This window comes from Marmota marmota, unplaced genomic scaffold, assembly GCF_001458135.2.
Source record: "Marmota marmota marmota unplaced genomic scaffold, marMar, whole genome shotgun sequence".
Lineage (NCBI taxonomy): Eukaryota > Metazoa > Chordata > Mammalia > Rodentia > Sciuridae > Marmota > Marmota marmota.
In genome coordinates this window covers 21,509,841-21,519,458 of record NW_025999853.1, presented here as the reverse complement: position 1 = coordinate 21,519,458, position 9,618 = coordinate 21,509,841, and the positions used below count along the sequence as shown (strand labels likewise).

Below are 9,618 nucleotides of genomic sequence, written 5' to 3'. Positions count from 1 at the left end.
AGATGGTAACCCTGCAAGATATTTGAAGAAAAAGGAAAAGGAGAAGATTTGAAATTTTGACAGAGTAAAAAGAACTAAATTTGTTACTATCAAAATATTCTATGTAGCTCAGCTACCTCCATCTTACCTGATAGTGACTAATTTTATTGTATTCATTTTATTTTAGCTTATATATCATACTTTCAGTGATGTCATTAGGGTCAGTAATTTCTTTCTCTAGCTCTAGCTGTCTATTTTAAGAGCATAATTCAGACAGATCCCTCTTAACCATAAAGATTAATCTCCAATTTTACAGTATAAGTCCAATAGGAGAGCTATGCCCAATATATAGAATTCTACTTCAGCAATTACTTTTATTAACATCAAATTTTGCTTTAAGACACATCCTTGAGGCCTCGTTTCCTGAATGAGAGCCAACCTCCAATTTTTACTGCCTGCCAACACTGTGGTTTTTTAACTTATAAGTTTATTATAATAAAGAAAAATTAGTTTAAGCATTTTTTAGTAATCCTTATGTATGGATCTCATTTACATGTTTAATAAAGATAGGTGGTGTCATTTGTCATTGTAATCAGTTTTGATCTCATGAGCCTTTCAATGAATTTCCTTCTCTCAATTGGAGGAAGTTGTACATGTGCTTTAGACATGAATCATCTATTTTTTGTTAGCAATTCACTGCTTCTATAAATTATGAATTGGGGTAAAGAACTATGGAAAATATAAGCCTGCTTACTCTGGATGACACATATACTGAAAGTGGAAAAATGTTAAGTGAACAGCAGTCAATTCCATGTATTTGTGAGAGTGATTTTATCAAGCCTTTCTTTGATCCATTGGATTTTAAAGCAATTCACAGTTGTATAAGATTTGCTTGGCCTGAGGCAGTGTACTTTGTCTGAAATCCTCATTCAGAAAATAGTCCTGTTTCCTCAGTTGCCTAATCCTCAATCCCTTAGAAACGTACCCCCGGAGGGCAGGTTTCTTACTGTTTCCCAAAGGCGGCAATATATTAAAGCCTAGTATGTTCCCATGATGGGACAAAAAGGATTGACCAGGTTAAGAGGTACGAAGAAATAACTGCATTCTAGGCATCAGCATTGATCTGTGTCTTTGCTTTGACAGCTGGAAATTTAAAATTGTTTGGAGTCGACACTGATTCCAACCATGGGTTTGTCAGCCTCTACTCCTGCTGTTCCAGTTCAGACCTCAAGTGCTTCAGATCATCAGACAGCATCACCGCCTTCAGGATGCCCAATGCATGAAGGGTAAATGAAAGGCTGTCCAATGAATGCAGAACCCTCTGGTCCAGCCTGTGAGAGCAAAACATACTCTGTGCTTGCCCACCAAGATCGTGCATATGAGTATGTGGAGTGTCCTGTTCCAGGCGCGGCTGCTGAGAAAAAGGAGAACCTGGATCCTTCAAATCTGATGCCACCACCTAATCAAACACCAGCTCCAGATCAGCCCTTTGCATTGTCTACCGTCAGAGGGGAGTCATCCATTCCACGAGCAGATTCAGAGAAAAAGTGGGTTTATCCTTCCGAACAGATGTTCTGGAATGCAATGTTAAGGAAAGGGTGGAAGTGGAAGGATGAGGATATTAGTCAGAAAGATATGTATAATATCATTAAAATTCACAATCAGAACAATGAACAGGCCTGGAAGGAGATTTTGAAGTGGGAAGCTCTTCATGCTGCGGAGTGCCCTTGTCCCTTGTGGTCCATCCTTGATCTGATTGGGAGGGAAAGCAAAACAATATTCACCAAGAGCAAGAATTCGTTCCTGGATGGGGTATGAGCTGCCAATCAACAGGCACAATTGGATCATCACCGTTGTGGCACAGAATTTGGATATGTGATAGATTATTAGGATGGCGGTGAAGTCAACAAGGACTACCAGTTCACCATCCTGGACGTCCGCCCTGCCTTGGATTCACTTTCAACAGTATGGGACAGAATGAAAGTTGCTTGATGGTGCTGGACATCATAACCACTGTTTTGTTTGTGATGCAAAGTATAAACTATTTTTTTTTCTGAGAGATACATTAAACTATTTTCCCCAAACTGAACTGCACTCACGATGTAACGGGAACTTCAAGTGGGTCATACACTTCATCCTCCACTTAGCAAAGGGCCCCTGCTCCATTCAGTTTTGAGCTGCATTTTGCCTTGCGGTTTACAGCAAATAGTTTTAAGTTTTCTTCCCGTTTGGTTTAAGTGGGAAGCAGTCTCTCAGTTTGTCCGTTAGCTGCAATATTGCCTATGTATTTCATCTAGAAAAGTCTGAAAAACCTCTGAAAAAGAGTTTTTAGAAAGTAAGGAAAGCTGCTTTTTCTTACCGTTTTCTCAGGAATATTTGAGAGGTAAAACCTGAAAGCCAGTGTACTGCTCATGAGCTTTTACCTGGTCAAATATTTTAACTAAAATCATTTATTATAAATAAGCAATATCTTTTTTAAAAGAGACTATTATTTCTGAAGTCCCTACAATTTAGTAGAGACCCTGAACAAAATGCAAAGCCATACCCTTGCACTCCAGCAAGACTAAGGCATGTCTTGGCTCTCAATTCTTATTTATATGCATTTTTCAGACTGGGCCTTGTTAAAGTAGTTTCAACTCATCATGAGGTGCTAATGCATATGCTCTGAAACATATATTTTAATTTTTAAAATATTTTCCTGTTGTTCTGATATGTAACTCTGCTCCCCCCAAACAGGTCTCTTCATTGTCCCTGGAATTTCAAGTTATCCCAACTTTGAGTCCCATTCCTTCCTCCATTGGAAGCCTTCCTCCTGGTTGGCTTAATCCAGATTTAAAAGTCTGGCTCAAGTCACAGTGCCAGTGATTATATTTAGCTGAGTATTAACATTCACAAGAAGAGTATTTTTCTCAGATGTAGTTATGTTTGCATTAATTCACTGTCTCAATTTTTATGTTTTAAGGAAGCTTTAAGCTTGATGTTGAAATTCCTTGTATCACTTACCCCAAAACTGATTGTTCTAATTATAACAGCATGTTACAAATGACTTTTTTTTCAAGTGTTGATAATATTAAATCCTTTAATTAAAAAAAGAAAGAAAGAAAAAAAGGAAGGAAGAAAGAAAATAATCCTATGTATCCATTCCTTTCAATAAAACTGAGTGGCAAGATTAGATCCACAAGATTCTCAGTGTGCATTCTTTGGGTGCCAGCAGTTACACTGATTTCAGATGAATTTTAACTTTTATTGTGCAAGGTACTGTCATAGAAAGGTAACAGGATATCCAAATATGGCTTTTCCTGTCTGGGAAGAGTTTAGGCCAAGGCCCCAAAGCTGAGAACAATAAATGCCAAGTACTCCCACAGTTAAAGTAAGATGGACATTTGTAAAGGAAGAAGGGACAAAAATGACTCTGCCAGCACTGGTTCAGACTGTGCCAAAGAAGAATTCAGTAGGAGGCAATTCATAGGAGGGTGACTTAGTTTTGGCTGTTACAATGAATGAGAATAGGCTGGGTCGCTTAAACAGAAGATTCAGGAGACTGGAAGTCGGAGATTAGGGGGCCAGCATGGTCAGATTCTTGGTGAGAATCATCTTTCTGAATTCCCGAGTTTGTTTTTGCATGGTCTTTTTTTTTTTTTTTTTTTTTTTTTGATGCCCAAACCCAGGATTGAACTATTCTTCTTTTTAAAAGGCCATTCATCCCCCATCTCATCTCATCTACACCTTGCAAAAGTATACCTCTAAATACCACAACATTAGGGATTAGGGCTCCAAACTATGAATTTCTGTGTGACACATTCAATCCCTAACAGAGAGTGTAAGGGCTCCCTTGAAGTCTGCTTTTGTTGACCTTCTAGGGCATAAGGCTCCTATAGCCCAAAACATGGGCCCACTACAACCTGAATACATTAGGAAAAATCAAACTACCTTTCCACACCTGAGAATGTCTTTAAAAGCTATGGCAGCTTCTGGAGAGTTTACCCAACAGTAAGGAAGAATAAACCAATGGAATGAATTTAATGGGGGATGTTGAGAAACTCAGTTGCCTTTTCCTTGGGGCCTAATGAATGCAGCTCAGTGAAGTGGTTCAACTGAAGGAGCTGGAAACTCTGTGGTTGTCAAAAATTCAGTATATGACACACTGATATTCCACACTGCAAAGACCTTGAGATGAGGAAAATTCACTTGTAGAAGCTGCCTGTGGGTTTCAGAAGCCCAGATAAACCATTCCCCAGAACATTAGAGCTGAAAAGAATCATTAGAGGTTGAAAAGAAAATTTTGTGTTTAAGTACAAAATAGTGGGTTATCAAACAATCACTATTTCTCACTCTGAATATTGTCTGGAAATAAACAAAAAACAAACCAAAAACATCAGCAGTAGAGTAAGGGTTATTTTTCCTGTTGCTACCATAACAAATTTAAATATCTCACAGTGCTGAAGGTCAGAGAACCAGTGGGCTCATCTGGTTCCTCCAATTTCATACCTTGGAAATCGTGGTGTTCTCTGAGCTGTCTTCCTCCCTCTGGGGGATCTAGGAGGAAATCTCTTTTATTGCTTATTTAGGATATTGGCAGAATTCAGTGTCTTGAAATTATAGGTCTGAAGTACTGATTTAGCAAAGGCCACCTTCAGTTACTTTGATTTTATATTTTTAGTTGGGAATATCTTGGCCCCTGTGTTGAGTCCCTTTCCTGAAGTTGTGTGTACATGCATAAGTATGTACATCTGATTTTGCTTACTGATTTAAATTTTTTTTTAAATTTTCTGGACACATGGTTTAGATTCTGCCAATGGCTCCTAAGTAGGCCCAACTTAGGAATAGTTTGGTCCACTCCACCAGATCTCCCTTCACTCCAACAGATTCTCTTTTCTCCTATAATGACATAGTCGTTGGATTTAGATCTCACCCTGAATCCAGGCTAACATCTTCTCAAGATTCTTTACTATTTACACATGCAAAGACCATTTTCGAAATAAAGCCACAGTCACAGGTGCCAGGAGTTTGGACTTGCACATATCTTCGGAGGAGTCACTATTTGAACCACCATACCTAATGAAGTATTTGAGGGTGATCAGGGGATTGTGTTGGCAACTTATTCCCAAAAGGTTTAGGGGAAAAAATCCCTATTTTTAACATACTTGCAATATTTATAAGTTTGAAACATTTTCAAAATTAGAAAGATTAGAAACAAATTAGAGCTCTGTTACATAGTGGTTAATAGCACAGATAGCCGTGAGATTATTCAGGTTTGAACTCTTCTACTTATTGTCCACGTGAATTTGGGCAGGCCACTTAACCCATCTCAGCCTCACTTCCTTTGTTTGAAAAATTGCGATAATAGTATTTACTTCATAGATTTGTGAGGATCGAGACAATTGTGAAGAGCTTAGCAAAAAGAACTTAGCCTTTAGCAAACAGTTAAACAGTAAAATCAATTATTTTCACATATTATCATTATATGCTCATCAACAGCATTAAAATTGTCTAATTTTTATGTAATAGTAGAAAATAAGAGATGTGCCTTCAGGCTAATAAAATTTTTTTTTAACTTAGCAGACCAGTAAGACTTGTTCTTTCTACACTAGTTTACCAAAACTGTATATTCTTGCTTTCCTCTGGTTGCATTTAATTGTGTCATGTTTTTCAGCATGGGATTTGTAGTGTTTGCCCTTTAAATGTCTTGATATAAACACTCAAAGACCTGAAGATTCTTAGAAGTCCAGCCTTATTATGGTGGTTAAGTAAATGTCTCTAATATTGGTTGTTGTATCATGCAGGAGGTGTTCAGATACAAGTTATAGGGTAAAAGTAGAGTTCCTTAAACAAGTAGAAACTCATCTGTCTTACATGGAAAGAAGAAGTAGTCATTAAATCCTGCTGAGGCAGTTTACTGAGGTCAGCAAGGACAGTCAACATCATTAGCTTTTGTCCTCCTCTCTATTGCCACATAGTCACAAGATGGTAACAGTGCATGGAGGTTTTTAGGTCTACTCTTAGGCATGAAGAGAAGAGCTCAAAAAGAGCCACACCAACTGTTTGTGAAAAGAACAACACTTCTTAGAAATCTGTATCCCCATCCTTTCTGTTCATCACCTTTAGGAGAACTGCACATGAGACTCCAGAGATAGGTCCCTGTGGGTACTGTAGAGAGGAGAGGAATGGTTTTACTCGAATTCAGATAAGAACTGGGATTGGAATCTGCTGTCCTTATGGGGCTAAACTTGGCATGTTAGTCAAACTTATCTGGGTTTCTATTTTCAAGGAAGAATGGGTAGGGGATGAGTATGTAGGCAACGGGTGGCTTGTCATAATTAGCCATGGTCCCTTAGCCAATCTTCAAAGCTGAAATCCCATACTTCTAAAAATGTATCACTTTAGTGCCAGGTCTTTCTGAAAACATCAACCTAAGATACACCAGTAAAATTGTTTCTAATTTGTTTAATATTAAAACAATTATAAAACATACAGAGAAGTTACTGTATATTGTTCACATATGGTTCAGATGTGAATATAAAATAGAAATGCAGAGAATCCTCTTTTATTGAGGAGGAGCTAAAAACTCCTAAAAAATTAGTCCCATCATGGAACTGTAAACTTTTAACTTTGGAAAGAGGGAAGAGTTTTTCATCACATGGGAGATGAAACCCAATCAGGGGTCATGGGTGGAGACTACTTCTGTCTCATGATCAGGGAAAGACTGAAAAGTAAAATACAAATCCAAAAGCAGTTCATCCTCACAACGTATGATGATCATCTAGTCCTGCTCTCAATGAAGGTATGAAAGCACCAACCCCCAGAGAGAGAAGTCAGGCATGTTGCCAGATGTTGTACAGTTGGGCAGCACAAATGGGTCTCAGACCTCCTAACCCTTATCTAGTGTGCTTTTCTCTGTATCCCTCTGAGACTGAGGCAGTCCAACACCCTGGAAAAAAGAATGTGCTGAGCTGTCTTAATTCTGGTAAGAAAAGAACATAAAGGAAGCAAGAGAAATTCCCAGGAGAAACTAACCTCCCAGCTAGGAAGAGAAGACCAGGGATAAAGGTCTTGATATCACAGATGAAGACAGAGAGAATATTGCTGTGAATGTTTGGTTTTATGTAACCAGCAAGTCTTCACACCCTAGCTGGTTCTCTCCCCTTCTCCCTCTTTCTCTCTTGCTTCCTATTTTGACTTATTCAGCATCTGTTTTCTAACTGGCAAAATAGGGTATAATGTGAATGCTTTTAGTACAAACTAGGTTTTAAAATATTTCTAGGGGCTGGGGTTGTGGCTCAGTGGTAGAGCGCTCGCCTAGCATGGGTGAGGCCCTGGGTTCAATCCTCAGCACCACATAAAAATAAATAAATAAAAATAAAGGCATTGTGACCACTTACAACTAGAAAAAAAATATTTCTAGATTGTGTCCACAAACAATCAAAATTACAGTTCACAATCTCCTAGGAATCAACTATCTCACAATTAGCTCAATGCAACTAGTTTTTCCTCCAGAGTTGGAATGAATTTCTGAGATCTTAGAATAGTACTAAACGAAGTGGTTGGCTTTTGTGTAGGGGCTGAGATAGTCAACAAATATGTGTCTTTAAACATCTGAATCAGCTTATTGTTGTGAGACGCTTGCACAATGGGACAAATAGAAATCATGAGAGATTTCTAGGTTTAAATAGCAGCATCCAGAATCTCATTTCAGATTCAATCTAAGGCCTATTCATTGAGTAAAATGGTGAACAGCACTGCTCACACTTAGAATATCATTGCCTTTCAATGCCTAAAAAAAAATTATTTAAATGGAATATTTATAAGTTAAATGCATCATATATGGCAATATCACTAAATATAAACCAGTGTATAAATGACTATGAAAATGTAGAATTACAACTCAATAGCTTATGAGTTGCTAAAATGAGCATCATTTTGATGGGCAGTAGAAAATGGCAATAAGATTCACAAAGGGTTGCTTAGAAGTCTATGGTGAAAACAATAATTTATTAAGAGAGAACTAGCAGGAAGCATCTTCCCCAACCAAGCTTTGTATAATGTCTTTTGATCCTCAAAGAAATACAATATGGCAATTTTTATTAATACCAATTAACAAAAATGGAAATAACTCAATAACTTTTTCAAGATCCTACAATTGATAGGTGGTGGAGTCAAGATTTGAAGGTAGTTTTGTACAATTCCAAAGTCTGTGTAACAGAGTCCTGCTACCCATGGCAGCAGAGCTAAAAATCCAGTGCTAAAATTCTCTTCTTTATGTAGATTTGTGGGAGAAATCTCCATCCTGATTTCTAGCCAGGAATCATTCACTGAAGGCATCCTGAGTAACTGGGATGTTTAAATTGAAGACCACTCTAGGCACATCTTATTCTAGCATTCCTGTTGCAACATTTAGCATCAAACATCTGAGCCATATGTTACAAGGTCAAGAATGGATGCCTTTTTTTTTTTTTATCAAACTTCACTTTTTCCTTTGCATTAATTATTCTCTTGTTCTGCAATTTGTTCCTGTGATTCTCTCTCTCTCTCTCTCTCTCTCTATATATATATATATATATATATATGTGTGTGTGTGTGTGTGTGTGTGTGTGTGTGTCTTTGTCCACAGTTCCTGGTTCCTTCTCTCCAATGAAGGTCATGGAAACTCTAATCTCCCCTCACCTTTCTCTCTTGGAATTGGCCATAGAGATAATTATCTGAACGAATTTGGTAACATATCATAAGACCTTCATTTCAGAAGGAATCCTGTTCCATTCCTTGGAGGAAGGACTGCGGCTCAGAGAGGCCAATAGGAATTTAGACAGAAAGGCCTTGCTTGGTCCCCCTCCTCAGTCTCTTACAGTTTTGTCCAATCACATTTCCACCCTGTTGTCCATGCTTCTGTCACACCTATGCAAGGAGGTCTCCATAAAAACCTCAAAGGACAGGGTCAGAGAGCTTTTAAATAGCTGTACACATGGAGGACGAACATGGATTCACCTGCATTCCAGGAAGGTGGCCCAGCTGGACATGGGAAGGAGGGTGGCACAGCTGGACTGGGAACAGAAGCTCCTGAGCTTGGGACTCTTCCATCAGCTGACACATTTCTTCATCTGGCTGCTTAGTTGAATCATTTAATATGTTGTTTATAGTAAACCAGTGAATGCAAATAAATGTGTCCCTGAATTCTATGAACCACTCTAACAAATTAATGAAGCCTAAACAAGGAGTGGTAAAAACCTCAATTTGTAGCCATTTGTCAGAGGTTCCCGAGGCCAGGAATTGTGACTAGTGTCTGAATGAGGACCATTTTGTGGCAGTGAGCCCTCAACCTGTGGGATCTGACGCTGTCTCCAGGCCAGTAAGATTTGAATTGAATTGAATAAGAAGTTGCCCAGCTGATGTTCACTGTATAATCCTGACATTTTGAGCACACAGAAGTGTTCTGCACTGAGAGTGTATAGTAGGAGAGACTGAGTTTGAGTTGCATTTTTCTTCTGAATCACCAGAGTTCCATTTTCACAGATAATTATTTTATGTTAGTTTATTTTATTGCATGGTTATAAAGTAACTGCTTTAAATCCGACCCATAACAAGGCATACTATGAAGAATGAAATAAAAACCCAAATAGATAATTCATAGAACATGAACTTTAAGAA

The 9,618-nt window shown here is 38.2% G+C and overlaps 1 pseudogene; it reads left to right on the top strand.

Annotated features, from left to right (window-relative positions):
* Window positions 1-1,131: 1,131 nt before the first annotated feature.
* Window positions 1,132-2,149, top strand: LOC107139790 (annotated as a pseudogene).
* Window positions 2,150-9,618: the final 7,469 nt, after the last annotated feature.